This window comes from Crocuta crocuta, unplaced genomic scaffold (genome assembly GCF_008692635.1).
Source record: "Crocuta crocuta isolate KB4526 unplaced genomic scaffold, BGI_CrCroc_1.0 scaffold41, whole genome shotgun sequence".
NCBI lineage: Eukaryota > Metazoa > Chordata > Mammalia > Carnivora > Hyaenidae > Crocuta > Crocuta crocuta.
In genome coordinates this window covers 13,119,071-13,139,283 of record NW_027529428.1, presented here as the reverse complement: position 1 = coordinate 13,139,283, position 20,213 = coordinate 13,119,071, and the positions used below count along the sequence as shown (strand labels likewise).

Sequence of the window (20,213 nt, the reverse complement as noted above, 5' to 3'; positions counted from 1 at the left end):
TCACAAACACAGCTCGAAGCTCTGAGGGCTTGCTGCTGAGATGCTAAGTGCAGCTCCCAAGGAGGGAGCGTGGCCAGGCCACTTGTGCTGCCCTGGCCACACTGCCTCTGGAAGGACCTGGCTTGGTGCAAAACAAACACTGGACGCTAATTTGTGCTTTTCACCTATTTTTCTTTTTTAATTAAAAAAAATTTTTTATGTGTATTTTCTTTTTTTAAGAGAAAGAAAAACAGCACAAGCGGGGAAGGGGCAGAGAGAGAGGGAGACACAGAATCCAAAGCAGACTCCAGGCTCTGAGATCATGACACGAGCCAAAGTCAGATGCTGAACTGAATGAGCCACCTAGATACCCCTTGCCTCTTTTCTTAAAAATGAAAATCCTCTTTACATGTATTTCCGTTCGTGAAAGTGGGTACTAAAGTAGGTCTTATTAAAAGTGAAGTGGCAGAAAGTAAACTTCTGAAGAGCAGGGATACCTGCATTGTGAGTCAGCGACAATACTGCTAGTAGAGATAATTTTTTTTTTAATCAGGAAACACTATACATATCAGGACCTTTTTTTGTTTGTTTGTTTCCAAAATGCTGGTACACATGGCTGAGCCACATGCCTGAGGTCAGAGTGAACGGGTGAGCCAGACCCACCCGCCCAGAAGGATAGCTCTGTGAAGGTACCAGCATAAGGAGTGGGTTTGGGGGGAGGTGAGGGATGGGGGCCAATTTTGGCATTTATCACAGATACGCAACAATGCCAGAAGAACTGAGTTTTCTCCAGGCTCCACTAAGTGTGGGACCAATCAAATCACTTTTTATTGTTACTTATTTTTTATTTATTTTTTATTAGTCAGGTCATGTAAGTCTCATGCTGATTCATTTTGGCAACCTTTCTTCTTCTCCATAAAGATTCATGTGGTCTTGGATGTTAAAAGAGCACTTTAAGTCTTTCCAAGGACTATGGGTAATAAAAAGCTGGGACCTGATTCTTCAGGCCTGGAGCTCCAAGAGCTCGAGGGGTGGGATCTCAACCATGGAAGAAATGGGAAAATATCTGGGGAAAAAGAGCAGTGGAATTCATCCAAAAATCAAACAAGAATTGGGAGGGGGTCTCACAAGCTTAAGGCCATGGCCACGTCCTTCAGACCATCAGACTTTTGAGCAGGCCCACGGGGTGATACAGAAAACATGAAAACATCAGGTGAACCTCCCCATCACTGTCCCTGAAGCCTGCCTCCCTCTCTCATTTGTCAGGTAAAATTTACCTGCAATTTGCCAGCTTAAGTATTAAACTGCTTCTTGAACAACTTATTGGGCCCACTACCTTTTGAACAGGGAGTTGTTTTAAAACTATCCTACCTTATGCTGTCCCTGGATTAACTGGGTGAGAAAATGCAAGATGCTAACGAATGACACACAAAGTGTCATGGTCCAACGCCACGGGAACTGCTTTCACCTTGATGTGACCTGCACTTCCACAAAGAGCTTTCAAACAGTGCATACCTGTCTTAGTTGGGGCTACTATAACCAAAATACTATATCCTGGAGGCCTGGACAAGGGGAAGTTTATTTCTCACAGTTACAGAGGCCGGAAGCATAGAATCTGGTTGTCAGCGTGGTTCAGCATGGCTGGTTTCTGGTGAGGCTCCTCTTCCTGGTCTACAGATGACCTTCTGCTTCTTCTGTCTTCACATTTAAGAGACAGAGACAGACAGACAGGCAGACAGGAGAGAAGCAAGCTAGCTCTCTGGCCTTTTATTATAAGGACACTAATCCCATGAGGGCTCCACCCCCATGATCTAATCACCTCCCCAAGGCCTCCACCTCCAAATACCATCACACTGAGGGGTTAGAATTTCAACAAATCAAGATAGAAGGATACATTTAGTCCCTAAAAATACCACTTCTTTGTCTTAGAAAGTCACACCGCACATTAGAGCATATGGAAGCCACCGAGAAGTCTTGCGGTAAGAGAAACTATTTCACCTTGCATAACCCAACTTTTCTCCTCTTATTCTGACCACAGAACCTTAATAGGCATCACCATTGCATGGAACACCACTGATGTAGAGGACATGGTTTGAGACTGTCCTGGCCTCGGAGGGATGCTGAAGAAGGGGTTCCAGGGACCCAGAGGACCACTGAGGAGCAAAGGTTTACCAGGAATATTTCATAGCATCGAACCAGGCTCCTTGACTCCAGTCAAGAGGGGCTAACAGAGTAATCCCCAAGTCTCAGGAGTATTAAACAACAAAATAACTTTTCAGTTGTACTCATGTCCTTTATGGATCAAAACAGGAGCTCTGTTCAACACAGTCACTCAGAGACCCAGGCTAACAAGCAGCCACCATCTTCAAACCTGCCCATCACCGAACAGGAAAAAAGGGCACGACAAAGCACACAGTGGCCCCCAGAGACACACATCAGCTCCAGTCACACGTCATCAGCTGGAGCAGCCACCTGGCCACATCTAACTTCAAGCAGTCGGGGAAGTGAAGTACAACCCTACTGTATTTGTTTCCTGAAGCTGCTGTAACAAATTACCACAGACTTGGTGGTTTAGAACAACCCAGAATTATTCTCTTCCAGTTCTGCAGGCGAGAAGCACACAGTCAATACCTCCATACTGAAACCAAGGCACCGGCAGGGCCACATTCCCTAAGGGGGCTCTAGTGTCTTGCCTCTTTCCTGCATTTGGTGGCTGCTAGCTTTCCTTAGCTTGTGCCCACTCACCCTAGGCTTCAGGGCTGGCATCTCCCCATCTCGGTCTGCTCTGCTTCTCCTCAACTTATGTCAGATCTCCATGTGTCCATCCATGACAAGCATATATGTGACAGCACTACGGCCTGACAAGATAATCTCCCCATCTCAAGAGCCTTCTTTTTTTGTTTTTTTAAGTTTCTTTATTTTGAGGGGGGAGGGGTTGAGAGGTAGAATTTCTGCTGACAGTGCAGAGCCCAATATGGGACTCAGTTCCATGAACCGTGGGATCATGACCTGAGCCGAAATCCAGAATCAGATGCTCAACTGACTCAGCCACCCAGGCGCCCCTTGAGATTCTTCATTTAATCACATCTGCAAAGACCCTTTCTTCAAATATGGTAACATGTACAGGTTCCAGGGATTAGGAGCTGGTATCTCTGGGGGCCATTACTCAGTCTAAGGAAAGGGAACTGGAATACTGGATTTATGAGCAGCTCTGACTATCATATTCTAGTTTTAGTCTTCCCTCCCACCACACTAAGTACACAGGGCTCTCAATACTCTGTTCACCTACAGCTAAGCATTCATTCCATTTCAGACAGAGCCAGAAATGTATGTCCAGAGAGGTCCTCAAAGACCCAGTTGTCCACCCCTCTCCTTTTACAATTGAATAAATTGGGGCTCAGAAAATATCACATAGCCAGAGTCACACATTGAACTTGAGATGAAAATAGAAGAGAGGTCACCAGGCTTGTGAGCCAGCAACTACATCACCACACTCGGCTAGCCTCTGCTTAGCCATCGCATGGGTAACCTGATTTACCCTCCGATATATTCCTTCCATGTCAACATCCTCCTCAACTTTCATCACTTGTCACCTAGTCATTTTCTTAGGAATTACCACCGTCTGACATTTTACACATATTTATGTTTATCGGTTTGCTTATTGTCTGTTTCTGCTCACAAGAACATAAACTCCACATCAGCAAAAGCTTTATATTGCTCAGGGCTGTATCCCTAGTGTCTATATTGGTACCTGGCACATAACTGGCATTTGCTATTTGTGAAATGAATGAATAAATCAGCCTGGAGGACTTGCCAATGGTTTACATAAAAATTCTGCCATAGTGTTAATTTTGTGAATGCCTGCTAATACCTTATGGAAACTAACAGTGGATTATGTTTTTCACTTATTGTGAATATGGTTGGAATTTTGTAAACCTTTTGTATTTATTATGTGATATTTTATATTTTAATATTTATAGATTTGCAAACTGTGTAAGACAGTGGGCTTTTACTCTGTGAGAGGTAGGAAACCAGTTAAGGGCTCTGATCAGAGGAGAGGCAAGATCTGAATTAGGTTCAGAAGATGTAAGCATGGCTTGGAATGAACCTAGTAGAAATCCAGCTCTCCCAGCAAACCAGAGGTTTATGAATGGTGAGCAGTCCTGCTATGGAATGAATTGTGTCCATAATATAACTAATTTGATTTTTCAGGGATTCAGATACTTATCTCAAAGGGTCACTGCAGGAAGACCATCTAAGTTCTAGGAGGCTGGATGGGAATATGTTTCTGGAACATGGGGATTGTTTCAACAACAACAAAGGCTCTTTTAGAGACAGAGCAATTGACAAGACATCAAATGCTATGCAAACAATCAGAAGTAAAATTAAATGTAATCGCTGTGATAGTTAATTTTATATGTCATCTTGACTAAAAAGTGGGTGCCTTAATTAAATATTAAACCCACTGGAATCACGTGGAGAACTTTAAAAATTATTAACCTGATGGAGGGTCCCCTGGGTGGTTCAGTTGGTTAAGCATCCAACTTCAGCTCAGATCATGATCTCATGGTTCACAAGTTTGAGCCCCACATCAGACGCTATGCAGACATTGCAGAGCCTGGAGCCTGCTTCAGATTCTGTGTCTCCCTCTCTCTCTGCCCGCCCCCCACTCATGCTCTCTCTCTGTCTCTCTCCTTCTCTCTCTCAAAAATAAACAAACATTTAAAAAATCTATTTTAACTATTAAGTGGGTCCTACCCAGAGACTCTTATTTAATTGGCTTGGGCCTAATCTGGACATTAAGATTTGTCTAAGGTCCCTAGGGGCAGCAAGATTGAGAATCACTGATGGACAATAAGAGTTGGCATCTTCAGAGCAGAATATCTGATCCGTTAACAACTAAAACCCCATTTGGTCATAATCTCAAACCCTTTTTCTAATCTGCCATGTTTGAACACAGAATCCAGAAACCTATAGGTGGTGTTTATAGTTCTTATTCAACAGAATATAATGAAATCTTGGAATAATTAAGATAGTAAAATAAGTGGAAAAGCCTTGAAACCCCAGTGGCCCATCGGCATTAGTACTGTTTTCTCAATTATCATCAATCAAAATCATGATCACTAGCACCTGGAGCTGTGCCATAACCCTGTAAACAGCCATTATTTTAGGAAGTACTTGAAAGGAGGCAGAGATGGGCCACTATCTGGGCTGTCCGTCAAAGCTCTCTGACAGCTCAGGCTGGTGGCACCATTTTCTGTTAAAGAGTCTACTCCAATGTACCAAACGACACATATCTGCCTGCAGAGCATGAAAATTCACAAAATGATGGAGCTTTCACCTGCTTTCTTGACACCCATTTTACTGTTTCCTAATCTTCCATTGCAATTTCATTAAAATGACCGCCTTGAGTGTGAATGTGGAGGAGGGAAAAGAACCCAGGCCTTGTATTTTTAAGCAATTTGATGACTCATTAGCTATGTGATTACAGGAAAATTACTCAGCCTCTCTGAGCCTCATCTGCCTCACTGGTAAAACTGGACCAGTAATGCCAACAGTCCAGGCATGCTGTGATGATACAGTGAGATCTTGTGGCTAATGTCCTCCAGAAGGGCCTGGCACACAGTAGGTACTCCAGAACAGTAAGTAAGGATTTGCTGTGGTCGTTATGTTTTCCATGCTGGCATTATTCTCCAGGGTACAAACGGGTACAAGCCACAGATAAATCTTGTCTGCCTCATAAAGGAAGAAGATTAAGAATTCTTTGTCTCTTCCCTCCTAGCCAATCTCAAGTTTATTTGGGAGAAAAGATTCAGGTCAGTGATCTGCATGAGGGCTAAAAAGTGCTGAAATTTGCAACTCCTGACTTTGTCAGCTCTGGGTCCTGGCATCATCGTATGCTTTTCTCACATAGATGCTCAGAGCCAGAAAGGATCTTGAAGATCATGAAGCCCAGCACATTTGAATAAGAAAGAAACGGGGTCCCAGGATAAAATGCTCAGCACATGTTGAATACTATCTACTTACAGGGTCAGAATTAGCCACCAATCTAAAAGCATCTGCAGTAACACTTTATCTTCATACAGCTCCACACAATTTATAATAATTTTTTAATGTTTATTTATCTATGAAAGAGAAAGACAGATCATGAATGGGGGAGGGGCAGAGAGAGAGGGAGACACAGAATCTGAAGCAGCTCCAGGCTCTGAGCTGTCAGCACAGAGCCCAACACAGGGCTCGAACTCACAGACTGTGAGATCATGACCTGAGCCGAAGTCAGACACTTAAATGACTGAGCCACCCAGGCATCCCCTACACAATTCATAAAACACTTGACTCTAACATTCGTCCTCACCACAACCTCTAAAACAAGGCTGCTCAACCTTGGTGCTCCTGACACTTGGTGCCAGATCATTCTTTGTTGCAGGAGCTGCCCTGTGCAGTACAGGAAGTTTGCCAACACCACTGGCCTCTTCTCACTAGATGCCAGTAGCAACCACCCCACCTCCTCGGCGCTCCCCACACCGCCTACCAACCAGCGGTAACGATCAAAAATATGTGTAGGCATTGCCAAATGTCCCTGGGGGACAACACTGACTTCCACATGAGAACCACTGCTCTTGAGATAACACAAGAGGCACAAAACTAAGTTCAGAGAGGTTAAGCAACTCACCCAAGAACACACAAAATAGGAATGAGCAGAAGTGGGGGAAGTGAGGGCGAGCACAAGGAGGTAAAACACAGAGCAAAGAGAAAACACACGTATGGGCTATTAGTCTGGGGAGTTTCCCATGCTCCCCTCTGCTGAGTGAAGGTGAATTGCATTCGTTCTTATTCTCTCTTGGAAAAAAACAATATACATATAAACAAGAACTTGAAAAGCCTGTTGAGGCCAACTGTTTGAAATATGTTATGCACGGATTATCACTATTTTCATCAGAAGATACAGAAAGTATGAGTTTACTGTAATTATTTTTAGATGAGACCACTTGAAAGCACATACCCCACAGGGTATTTCCTTGTATACATTGAAGTCAAATTCTCCCAGGGCCCAGTTTTCACCCAGATCAACGAGAGATGATTCCATTTTAGCACTGGAGATACAAAAATTCTAGTACAAATGGCCCATAATTCCCCTAAGAAGTGGTTATAAATGTTCAATTCATCTGTTCAAATTAAAGTAGCCAGAAACGACTTCAACAACCAGTAGGTTAAGGAACTAGTAACAATGTCTTAAGTGTGGATAAGAATGTGAAGGCTGAGAGAAAATGGAAATAAGAGATTTGACTTTGTCAAGGTGAATGATGTTATCTTGAGTAAAAAGCTACCATGGTCTGCCCACTGGAGGTGGAGAAGGTATTGGATTACTGGCAGAGTGGCTTTGGACATGACCCATACAGCAAAAGACATTTTTCCTCTGAGTTCCCTCCACAAAGAGGCAATTGCATACGGTCACAGCCTTGCATCGTTGAGAAACGTCCACTATCTTGTTTCTCTAGCTCCCTGGCTATGCTCTAGTACAGCAATTTCTGAATAAGCACAGAAGACAGCCAATAAGCAGAGAAATACAACCTGCACAAGACCAGAAGTAAAATAAAATTTAAAACTGAAAAGAGTAAGCAAACCTTGACAAAAGCCGATCCAAAGAAAAGGGTAAGTGAAATATTGCCTCTGTCTTAAGCCTGGGAAGTTTGGAAGTGATTTTAAGAATCAAACTAGGGGCACCTGGGTGGCTCCGTGGCTTAAGCATCAGACTCTTTATTTTGGCTTATATCACGATCCCAGGGTTGTGAGATCGAGCCCCATGTTGGGCTCTGTGCTAAACATGGAACCTGCTTAATATTCCCTCTCCCTCTCTCTGCCCTTGCCCTGCTCAAGCTCTCTCTCTCTCTCTCTCTCAAAAAAAGATTCATACAAACTGAAAACGTTAGACCGAATCCTTTGGCACAGCCACATTATCTTTCAGCTATGTGTCCCTCTGCAATATACCATTTTCTTCTGAGCCTCAGTTTTACCATCTGTACATTGGGGATAATATGGCTACTGCAAAGATGAGATGAAATTACATATATAAGTTGTTCAGCACACTGCCTGACAGAGTGGAATCATTCTATAATCCTCTTCCTTCTTTTTCCAAACCCACACTGGAACAAGGAAAACCAGCAGTGTTGCTTTTACTCCATAACATCTTCCTTTAGCCTTGTCTCAGGACTCTGTGAATTTGGCCCTGAAGTCAGACCCTAATCTCAGGAAAGGGAAGGGTCCTCCCTGCTCCAGTGGGGTATCCAGGACAAAGCCTAGCATCCAGCCTGGACTCATCAACCTGGGGGAAACATGTGCAGCAGAGAAATCAGATCAGATACAGATACAGGGGTGCCCCGGAAACATCAGGGGACGAAATCAGGGGAAGTGCCCGGGGCAGCCTTCACCTGTTGCCCAGAAAGGAAGATCCTCCGCCAATTCTCAGTGTTCCAGACGGTTTCCCCTTGGCTGACATTTACCTTTTCAGAGCTAAGGCAGCTGTAAATGTCATAAAGTCAGTAGCTTCATAATTTTCAATAAGAAACAGCAGAGAGTTATGATTTCCCCACAAGTCACATGGCTAGAACATCTTTTAAAAATTGAAACACTAATTTTAAAAAAATTGAGAGATTAAAAAAGTAAACAGTTAGACCTCCGAGGCAGAGCTCGTGATAAGAGAACCTTCTCCATGAGCCGTGCTCTTCGTGGGACCCTGAGAAAGAACCCAGCCCTGTGTCTAACCGTGAGAAGACCGCCAAGTACTTGCAGACACAATCATCCTTCCAAATTTCATCTTGTCACCCAAGCAGGAGAAGAATTATGCTTGTAAAGGTGAGGACGAGGTGGCCTTTCAATTCTAGCCATACAAGTCTGTAGGGTTCCGCAGGGCATAGAATTCACATCACTGAAATGTAGAGACATTGATAAGGGTCTGTGCATAAATATGTGGGCAGGGTTGAGGGTCACCCAGAGACTAGCAGGCATTAGTCCCTCACTGCCTAAGAGGGCCGGGAAGGAGAGAGTGTCACTGGAGTCCCTTGAGATTAGAGCCTTTCATGGAGGGGTGGCAGATGCTGCTCCTTCCCCATCTGCTGCTGGTGCGTCCTCTTGACTGAATCCATTTGGAGGTCAAAAAGCATACAGGCAATACAGTTAGTTACCAATGGAAATGACCCAGGATAAGTCCTCCCTGAGATAGCAATGGAGACCTCCTGGCTACGGAACTTAGGAGGGACCCTTCTCTACAGGATTCTCATTCGCTGAAGGAGCTCCTGGGGCATAATGAGGGCAGGCCCAAATGTAGACTGCAGGTAGCACAACAGAAGTGGGAATGGGGCACTAGGAAAAGATGTGGGAAGGGAATGTCACTAACGGAGAAATTAGCAAGGAGCCCTACAAACAGCGATGCCCCTTCGAGAAGTAACCCACCCCATAGCAGGATGTCGAGAAGCATTACCCAGGAGATCAAGGTGACTTCTAGACACGCCCAGGAAGTGGCTGGCTGGAAACGAGGTTGGGTAAAGTAAGCTTCACACTCAGGAACTGGAAAGTGTGGGCATGTAGAGCAATGAGGCGGTGGTGCTGAGGCTGTGAGTGTGAAAGGAAGCGTAGCAGGGAGCTCGGGAAAAGGAGAGCGGGGCACACACTCAGGAGCCCCCAACTCTGCCCAGAAAAGGGAGGGCGCCTGCAGATCTTACAGAGGGAAGATAGGACTTAAAGCTGCTGAGCTGAGCGCCTGTTCTGACCCGCCCAAGCAAAGATGAATGCTTCATCTATGAGCATCTCATTTAATTTCATCTTCACATTACTGAGGTAGCTATTTTTGCCCTTGTTTTACAGATAAGGAAACAGAAGTAGGACAGCTTACTGGTTAAGAGCACAGGTGCTGCAGGCACATTTCCTGGTTCCAATCTTTGCTGTGCAACCTCGAGCAAGTTCTTAAGCCCTCTGTACCTAAATTTCCTCATTTGTGAAACATCCACCTCCTAACATATTTTTATATACTTAAAAGTACTTGTAAGTTAATACCTACAAGGTGTTGATACCTGGACAGTGTCTGACATGCAGAAGACATGCAACAAATACTAGTTTTAGGGACTGGGTACTGCCTAAATGCATACTGCTCATAAACAGAGAGGCTTGGATTGGTTCCAGATTTGACTCCAAAACTCTTTTTTTTTTTTTTAATAGTTTATTGTCAAATTAGTTTCCACATAACACTCAGTGCTCATCCCCACAAGTGTCCTCCTCCATGCCCATCCCCCCCTCCCCCCACATCCATCAGTCCTCAGTTTTTGTCAGCATTCAAAAGTCTCTCATGGTTTGCTTCTCTCCCTTTCCCCCACCATTTCCGCCCTTCTTCTCCCCCTTGTTCCTCCGTCAAGTTCCTCCTAATCCTCCTATACGTGCAAACATATGGTATTTGTCCTTCTCTGCCTGACTTATTTCGCTCAGCATAACACCCTCAAGGTCCATCCATGTTGCTACACATGGCCAGATTTCATTGTTTCTCATTGCCATGTAGTATTCCATGGTATAGATAAACCACATCTTCTTGATCCATTCATCTGTTGATGGACACTTAGGCTCTTTCCATGTTTTAGCTATTGTGGAGAGTGCTGCTATGAACATTGGGGTACATGTGCTCCTATGCCTCAGCATTTCTGTATCCCCTGGGTAAATTCCTAGCAGTGCTATTGCTTGACTCCAAAACTCTTACTACTCTACCATGCCTGCATCCTGTTCCAAGTGGCACAGATGTCCCAAGGAACAGAAATGTCTGAGCCCTTTGGTGTCACTGGATCTCTTTCAGACCTTGCAGCCCTCCATTCCAATTCCATATCCCTAAGGAACCTTGAGATTGCTCATTCTGGTTCCCAGAATCCTCAGTTATGGAGAGAAGGGGTCTCAATGACTAGCACAACCAGGGGAAGCTCAAAGTCAAAAAAAAAAGTGCAGGTACCTGGCTTGGAGCCAACGTTCCATTAGCCTCTGTAGGGTATGAATCCGTCTGTGTACACTCTGACGCCCTACACATCAGCGCCTTACATGAAACTTAGAAGCGCCATCCTCCAGCAGGAGTGGCCAGACCAAGGTGCTCCCTCTCATCCTCACAGAGCGTACTGTCTCCTGGCTTCTCTGTCCAAGGTCATGTGTCACACTCATGATGTCCTCCACTGCCCCATGACAATGCTCCCATCAGTGAGTGATTCCCAGGCTGCAGGGGTGATCTGCTCTTTCGGCCTAATCAGGACCCAGAGTCTCAAGTTGGCCTTTTTATCATAAACCAAACTATGAGTCTCCAAGTGCTGATTTTGCAAGTTGTGCAAGGAGAGTCTCTGATAAACTCTCACAGTAGCTACAGCATGTGCAATAGCCTGTGTGCCCCCCAAATTCTGATGTTGATGCCTAAACCCCCAGTGCGATGGTGTTAGGAGGCAGGGCCTCTGGGAGGGGATGAGGTCACAAGGGTGGAGCCTCCTGAATGGGATTAGTGCCCTTATGAGAAGAGCTAGGAGAGGAATGATATCTTTGCCAGTCTCTTCCTCTCCCTCTGCCTTGTGAGGAAATAGCCATCTGCAAACCCGGAAGAGGGTCCTCACCAGACACTGAATCTTGGACCTGCCGGCCTCCATAACTGTGGGAAATTAATCTTTGTTGTTTCTGCCACCCTGCCTGTGGGACGCGGTCACAGCAGTCCAAACTGACAAAACTAGCTTAGGAGGAGGAACAGAAGGAGGGAGGGAGGGAGGGAGAAAGGAGGGAAGCCATTTGCCCTACAGGATGTATCACAAATGGTGAAGGTTTGGGGACTATGGCAGTTTCCCTGGGTCCCCTCCCAGTTCATCCCATAACAATCCCCTGACATACAAAGCCACTGCTGAACGTCGGGCAGTTTTCCTTGAGAATTGCTGACCGTTAAAACCCTGGTTCTTCAACATTAATCATTAGAACATGCTTAGATACGGCATCAGAAAGACCCAAATTTTACCTCAAGCCCACTTGCTAGCTGATGGTAACTTGGGAAAGTTACCAAACCTCTCAGCCTCTGAGACTCTGACTATTAGATAAGAATGACATCTTCTGGGGCGCCTGGGGGACTCAGTCAGTTATGCATTCTACCCTTGGTTTCAGCTCAGGTCATGATCTCACAGTCCGTGAGTTCGAGCCACACGTGGGGTTCTGCGCTGCCAGTGTGGAGTCTGCTGGGGATTTTCTCTCTCTCTCTCTCTCTCTCTGTCTCTGTCTCTGTCTCTCTGTCTCTCTCTCTGCCCCACCCTCTCTTTCTCTCTCTCAAAAGAGAAAACTCTGCCCACAGGGTTGCTCAAGGTTTAGACATGATGGGGCAGCATACTCACACAGGCAACTCAGTGCCGACCCCTTTCCCTTTCTTTGCCAACAAGATGCAGCAGCCAAGGAGGGCCATCCTCCTAAGATTGCCAGCCTCCTCCCTTAGGGGGACTTTGCCCACAGAGACTTGGACAAGCCCCGTACACTAACAGCAGTGGATCACCTGGGGGTAAAGAAAGGCCAGGGAGGGGAAATGGCTGAGAAAGCATGTTGGCCCACCCATGCCTCTTCCTTCTCTGCATCCCGGATGCTTCAGCGCTTACTCACATCTTCATCTAACCTGGTGCAACAGCTGCTTCACCTTCCAGCCCCAGCTCCTTCACTGGGATGCACTCTCCTAGAAGGTGGGGGTCCTTTGGTAACCCCCCCCCCCAAGCCTGGCTTAGTGCCGTGGCCAGAAGGAAAATGCTGACTATTGGAGTTCCTACTAACCTTGATGGTTTCCAGCTTACATCACATGTACAGAGCTGCCAGAGGTACCTTTAAAAAAATACAATTATCACATATCATACTTCTTGGGCCTGAAACATTTGGATTTTTCCTAAAATATATTCTGGAAAGGAGTCAAATGAATGATGGCTCAAGAACCTTTCCAGATCTCAGAATCAGTGATACTTTGCTTTTAAAAGAGCCCCTAAAACCCACCAAATTTAAAATAATGCGGCAGTTAAGAAAACTAGCCATGGGAAGAAGGGAGTTCACTTGCTATTTGGTGATGCTGTGCAGAAAACACCACCCTACTTACAATGAGGAGCCCCTCTGCTGTTCAAATGGCCATGGAAAGTGATTCATCCCACCAAATCACAGAACGTGGGGACTCTGTAACTGCAGCAGAGAGGCTGAGGGCCAGAGAAAGTTGAGCATAGCAGAAAAAGGATGCAGGCTGGGACAGGGGAGGGACCGGAGGGAAACAGCTGCATGGCCTTGTGCTCAAAGGCCACCAGGGTTAACAAGTAAGGAAAATGACAGCATTTGCAGGGCACGCTGGAGAGCATCAAAGCCCTCTTTGTAAATCATCGGCTAAAGACTCTCCTTGGAACTGGTTCAAAAGCAGAAACTCAGGAATGATGGCCTTAAAACAAATAAAGAGGGTTATATCCTTGCCTCTGAGGGACAAGAACCATGCAGAGCAGCCCAAGAGTGCATCAGCACCATCTGGGACAAGAAAAATAGAGGCAAGGCTTAGGAAGTGACCATTGCTTTAAGGCACTTAGTAAAGAGGCACTATAATTTAGTATCAGAATCCACTATATAGTTTGTATCCCTTCCTTTCAACATATATTTTATACTGGTCTCAAATCAGAGAGGAGATTCTGATATCCTTCATAAAACTTTTATAGTGATACAAATAACCTCACGAACTTAGAAGTGTTTCCTATGAACCAGACACTGGGGTAAGTGCTCCACAGCATTATCTCATAAATCCTCCACATGACCCGAGCTGGTGGGTACCATAGTTATTCCTATTTCACAGAGAAAAAAAGTGGGACACCGAGAGCTTAAGCAGCTTTTCCAGGTCACCCAGGAAAAAAGGGAAGACCAGGATTTGAATCCAGAGATAGTAAAACTAAGTATAAGAGCAAAGACTTTCAAAATGTAGTGGGGGTTGTCTGGGGATCTTGTTAAAATTGCAGGCTCTCAGAGCACACCCCCAGAGTTTCAGATTCAGTGAGACTGTGGTGGAGTTCAGGATCTCAAGCACCCCCCAGATAATACTGATGGGTGTGGCCTGGAAGCACACTTTGCTCGATGCTTCCTTATATCATAAGTCCTCTTTTGCTAATCCTCAAAAGTCCCGTGCTAAACATACTATTCCAGGTGTCATGCATGGATACCTGGACTGGGCAGCCCCAAACTCACAATCAAGATTCGATATCCTAGAATGGACCAAAATAGGTCAACTGCTGCTATTCCTTAGAGAATTTTCTCTCCTTATAGTCTTTCTCCTTGGGTTCTCCACACAGATGATAGCATGTTCTCTTTTATTTCAAAAGAAAGTGTAGCCTAAGAGCATTACAGACGAGGTAGCTACTAAAGCCACAAAAAGTATCAAGAAAGCCTAGAGGCGTGCTCTAACCTGTTCTGTTAATCTTCACCGAGATGAATCCAAGCACTGAAAGATTCAACTGAAAGACTTCAAGCGACTCTCAACACCATGTTTTATTTTACAGGTAGTAAGATTTTTAAATTAGAAGTCTAAGAAATGGTGGGATGTAAAATCCTATGGAAATGTAGGAGACTTGATCAATACGGCCAGTTCTAAAAATTATTTCCATGTCACATGGAGACTGTTTTAAGTTACTGGGAATAGGGTGGTTTGATTTTTTCGGTTTTTGGTCTTTAGCTTGGTTTTCGGTTTGGTTCTGGCTTGAGATGATATCTAAGGGTCAGTTATATTTTTCCTAATAGGGCTGTATTTCTTACCAGGTTTCTTATACCAACATTACCATTGGTTTTGTTCTTTTAAAATGGATTTTCTGAGTAAAGTTCCATCTGGAATTCGCTATTGCCTTTTGATGTTTTTATCCATTAAAAAAGTCACAACTGCCAAAACTAGCATGACTTTACTGAAATGATACATTGACTAACTTCCTTCACAATGAACATGATGACACGCTTTCAAAATGCTAACCTAATGTGTTCATACTGCTAGCTTACCAGCTCCACAATTATTACAGAGTTTGAAAATGAGTTTATTAAACACTCTTCTGAGAGAGGCAACAATTTTGATTAGTCATAAAGAGTTCTGCGTTTTCATGCTGCATAATAAGGATATTATGAGGCCACAGAGTTACAAGCCGCTCTCTACAGACATTCTCCAATCAGCAAAGCATGCTACAGTCACTTCTGCGTTTCTAGAATGATTTTAAAGTCTCTTCTCTGCTACTCTTCAAAAGGTGATGCCTAGTTGCAGAGGATGGCATGAAAAAGTCATTTTTCTCTATCCATTCTGCAGTATTGGAGCCAATAGTATTACCATCACAGACTGCAATTTTCACTTTGTGAAATCTGTGATCTCTCCAAATTCAACATCATTCACAAGTCCACACATTATCACAGGGTCTGCTTGTACGTAGAGAGCCTCTGAATGTTGACTCTATCCCTGAGTATCTGTGCCCCTGCCCAATTTATAGCCTCCTCAAACTGAAGTGGGACTTGAAGGCAAGAGGGAAAAGATGTGTTCAGACTGTCTGAACTCACGTGGGCCCTCCTGAAGACTGTTTCCTAATGTGTGTTTCTGGGTAACTGATATGCTATGGCTTACGAGGGAGAAACTGAGGATCTCCTCTGAGGAAGGCCTGTGGGACAGAAGCCACAGGGCCAGAAATGCTCACAGAACCTGGAAATGAAACCAGACCAGGAGATAAGGAGACCCCCACAATCATCTTTAAAACCAAGGCTCTGGAAATCACACCTTACAGTTCCTAAGCACTGGAATGTACAAAGTCTGTGAGGTCCTTCTCCTCTTCAGTGGCGGAAAGATCACTTTATATTAAAAAAACAATTAAAAATACTTTTTCAGATTTTTAACATGTTTAAAATAATACGGATTAGGTAAACTATCTTTTTTTAAGTTTTTATTTATATAAGTAATCTTTACACCAAACATGGGGATCAAACTTATGACCCTGACATCCAGAGTCACTTGCTCCTCCAAAAGGGCCACCCCCCAGGCACCACCTCCCAACCTTTTTATAAAATAACAATGTGTATCAAACGCCACATTACAGAAGTTTGATGGGCCTGATGAGGGCTAACACCTCTCTGTAAATTTCTAGATAACAGATTGGAGAAGAAATGCGGAGAACTTTTTTTAATTGTATTTTTACAGGGTAGGGGGAAAAGGGGAAAGGAGCAGAGGGAGATAGAGGATCTCAAGCAGGGTTCACACTCAGCACAGAGCCCAATTAGGGGCTTAATCCCATGACCCCAAGATCATGACCTGAGCTGAAATCAAGAGTCAGATGCCCAACTGAATGAGCCACCCAGGTGCCCCCAAATACAGAGAATTTTAAAAGCTGGTGATTTAGGTGAAAAAAGAAAAAAGAAATCAAACTATTCAAATCTAAGAACATCATCATGCTACTTGAAATGACTTAGAATTCTAAAACTAAAAAGGTCTTAAAAGAACAGATAAGGAAAAGCTCTTTATTTCACAAAGAAACTAGTTGGCCCAAAGTCTTATCGTTCCTTTTCTGATTTAATGTTAAGCAAGATTTAAATCCAAGTAAAACAAAGACCTTACCAGAGATTTTTCCTTTGATAAGGTGGGACCTTGAAACCAAGAGGGAGGAATCAGACTTCAACAGAGAAGACAAGCCAAGGCCAGCCGACTGAGAAAATGGGTACTGTGCAGCCTGAGGACAGGGTGGCTATTCCAAAGCCACTGCACATAGACTGGCTGGAAACAGGCAGTTTGGTGACAAAGAAAATCCTCCCTAGAACTGCACAGAAGGCTGGACCAGAGGGAAACCTGAGAGCTCATCTCATTTGAGCCCTACTTTGCACAGATGAGGAAACTGAGGGTCAGAGAGTGAAAGGTGCCTGCTTCCCAAGTTCATGCAGCTGTTCATGGCACAGGGAGAACAGGCCTTCCAGTCCCCTGATGCCGGGGCCTGGAACCATCCCACCAAGTTGCTCTGCAGAGGCCCCATCAGTGCTGTTTCCAACACAGAAGAGCTCAGACCCCAAGGATGCAAATAAAGAAACAAGTAGAAGGCGCCTTTGGTTTTCATATATATTTTCCAGGTCTTTAAATGTGCAGAAGCCAGGTCAGTGAGTCGCTGGTTAATAAGAGGTCTGGACCTCTGTGAAAGGGAAGAGAAGGCAATACCAAATTGGGAAGATAAAAAATCTCACCTTCCCATTCTTCGCTTGACAGAGTGATAAAGCTCCAGGCAGAAGAAGCGTATTCACTAGGAAGTTGTCACAGTAAAGCTGTGAGTGCAAGAACTACCCCGTTTCTATTTACTTAAAGTCAAAAATCAATCCAAACACACGACCCCAATTTTTACCATTATTGGGACTCTTGTGCATAGCTAGGCAAAGGTCTCTAGAAGTTTTTCTACATCAAAGAAGGTTCATAGATGACTCTCTGTCCATCTCTCCATTCTGGTTACTGTGGAGCTGCCTCCTCTCTGATCTCACAGGATCCAAAGAAAATGAGGGATGCTGCTACATCAATGCCCTTGGAGCCCAGGAAACACTGCTAAGAGGTCTGGAGTCAATACTTGGAACACACCATCCACCATCCTCTAGAGTTCCAGCCCCTTCTGAATCTTTTATTTAAGACAGGGAGGGGCTCCTGGGTAGCTCAGGTGATTAAGCATCGGACTCTTGGTTTTGTCTTAGGTCAGGATCTCACTGTTCATGAAGTCAAGCCCCACATTAGGCTCTGTGCTGACAGTGCAAAGCCTGCTTGGGATTCTCTCTCCTTCTCTCTCTACCTCTTCCTCCTCACTCTCTCTTTCTCTCTCAAAATAAATAAACTACAAAAATTTTGTTTGTCATGGATTTTTTTGCAATGATTTTTATTTATTTAAATATGTCAATATCATTTATGTTGCTTCTAGAGATTTTTGAAGTCCTCTGAAATTTTGTTTTATTTATTTTTTTAATTTTTAAAAATGTTTTTATTTTTGAGGGAGGGAGAGAGAGAGAGAGAGAGAGAGAGAGAGACAGCACGAGCAGGGGAGGGCCTGAGAGAGAGAGGGAGACAGAATCTGAAGCAGGCTTTCAGTGAGCTTTCAGCACAAAGCCCGACGTGGGGCTCGAACCTGTGAAGTGTGAGATAATGACCTGAGCTGAAGTTGGATGCTTAACTGACAGAGTCACCCAGGTGCCCCTGGAGTCCTCTGAAATTTTAATCCTGAGTCAGACATCTCACTTGCCTCATGCTGGTCATTGCCCTGGTCCATGCCTCGTTTCAGGCATGTGAGAAAACGGGCCACAAATCACCACCTCTGTTGAAGCCACATACCATGAGCCTCCATTTCTCCCCTTAACACCCTCTCCCCACAGCACAATGCTGAGAGCGGAAGCCAGGAAACTGGTGTGGGGAGGGGAGCCCCTTCAAACAGTTCATCTTCAGGCCCATCCACCACCCTCCTCAATGCCAGAAAGTCAAAGTGAGGCTTAGATGGATTTGGGGGAAGAAAACACAGGGAGGCAAATGGAGAAGAGTCACAAACACCAAAGAATGTCTGTCACCTAACTGAATGTCTGTCACCAAGAGTAGCAAAAAGAAAAGGGATTTGGAAAGCTACATATCAAAAGCAATTGGTCTCCCTGGAGAAAATCGACTCTGAGTACATGATCTCTCCTAGTGGTACTGATAACAATATGCGTTTTAATAAAGGAAATACAAGAGTGATGGGGTGAGAAGGGAGACAGCAAAAGAAACACAACTATTAAAAGCTGACCAGCACAGTTCCAAGCTTTGGGGCCCAAACAAAACTTTTGGATCTGCTATGAAGACAATGCAGTTAGAAGAGCTACGATCCGGGAGGAAACTGATGCTGACTGAAGAGCCCCAAAATGCTGGTGAGCAGGTAAGAGGAGCCATGAGGGAGAAAACTGAGAAAATATAGGGGCAGTTACGTGAAAAGAAAAAGAAAGTGAGAATAAGGTCTCAGGTATTGGAACTGGAGAGGGTGAGAGAGGAGAGGAACCCAGTTAGCCAAGGAGGCACATGAGCGCTGCACAATTCAGAGCATAATGGGTAGGCTGTCTGAAGAGACCAGCTAAGGACAGGAAGGGTCCCAAAAAGGCGTGGCTAAGTGAGGGTTCTCAAGGAGAGAAACAGAAGTGCTTGAATCTGGAGAGAAACCCCTCCTAAGAGGGTGTAGAGGAGGAGCAGAAAAAGCAGAGAGAAAAAGAGAAGAAAATGAGAATGAAGAGAGAGAAAAGATATGCATGAGAAAGAGAATAAAACAGCCTGATGGTTTTAACCACCACTCCTTTGAAAACCTGTTAGAAGAGCAGAACTTAGGGGCACCTGGGTGACTCACTCTTTTAAGTGTCTGACTTCGGCTCAGGTCGTGATGTAATGGCTCTTGAGTTGGAGCCCCACCTTGGGCTCTGTGCTGACAGCTCAGAGCCTGGAGCCTGCTTCAGATTCTGTGTCTCCCTCTCTCTCTCTCTGCCCTGCCCCTACTCACTCACTCTCTCCCTGTCAAAAATGAATAAACATTTAAAAAAAAAAATTAAAGAAGGGTGAAGCTTACATCAACTCTCCTCCAGCCAAGCACCAGCTCTAGAATGCAGACACCCATGCCTGAGCTTCTCTTCTGTTCCACCGTCACAAGAGCCCCCCGGGCACTGGGTGTCAGGGCACATATGCCCCAGAAGCCCAAGCCTTGCTGTGATCTGCTATCTCAGTAAAGCCATGTCCCCACTTTGCTTCTAGAATGGCCTATTGTACTATTTGTCATGGAGACAATTCTAAAGGCTCTTGCAAGCAGGTATGCCAGCTCCTGGCAGTCATCTGATACAATTCGTGACATGAAAATATGATACTTCAACAGTCTCCCTGTAGTTTTAAATCAGAAATAGTCATCGGAGCACTTGGGTGGCTCAGTCCATTAAGTGCCCAACTTTGGCTCAGGTCATAATCTCATGGTTCATGAGTTCGAGCCCTATGTGGCACTCTGTGCTGACAGCTCAGGGCCTGGAGACTGCTTCGGATTCTGTGTCTCCCTCTCTCTCTCTCTGCCCCTCCCTTGCTTTCTCTCTGTCTCCCTCTGTGTCCCAAAAATAAACATTAAAAAATTTTTAATATTTCAATCAGAAATAGTTCTCTGTGATAACTCAGTCAAAATAATAATCAAATAATTCCTTACTATACTTTCAGTTCTACTTTT

General features: G+C 44.6%; 1 long non-coding RNA gene across 1 annotated transcript; it reads right to left on the bottom strand.

Annotated features, from left to right (window-relative positions):
- Positions 1 to 1,571: 1,571 nt before the first annotated feature.
- On the bottom strand, positions 1,572 to 19,697 carry LOC144227635 (uncharacterized). The gene is made up of 3 exons (XR_013333983.1): positions 19,578 to 19,697; positions 12,784 to 12,831; positions 1,572 to 1,677 (listed from the first exon to the last, which is right to left on the bottom strand). It is a non-coding gene; the product is annotated as an uncharacterized LOC144227635 (long non-coding RNA).
- Positions 19,698 to 20,213: the final 516 nt, after the last annotated feature.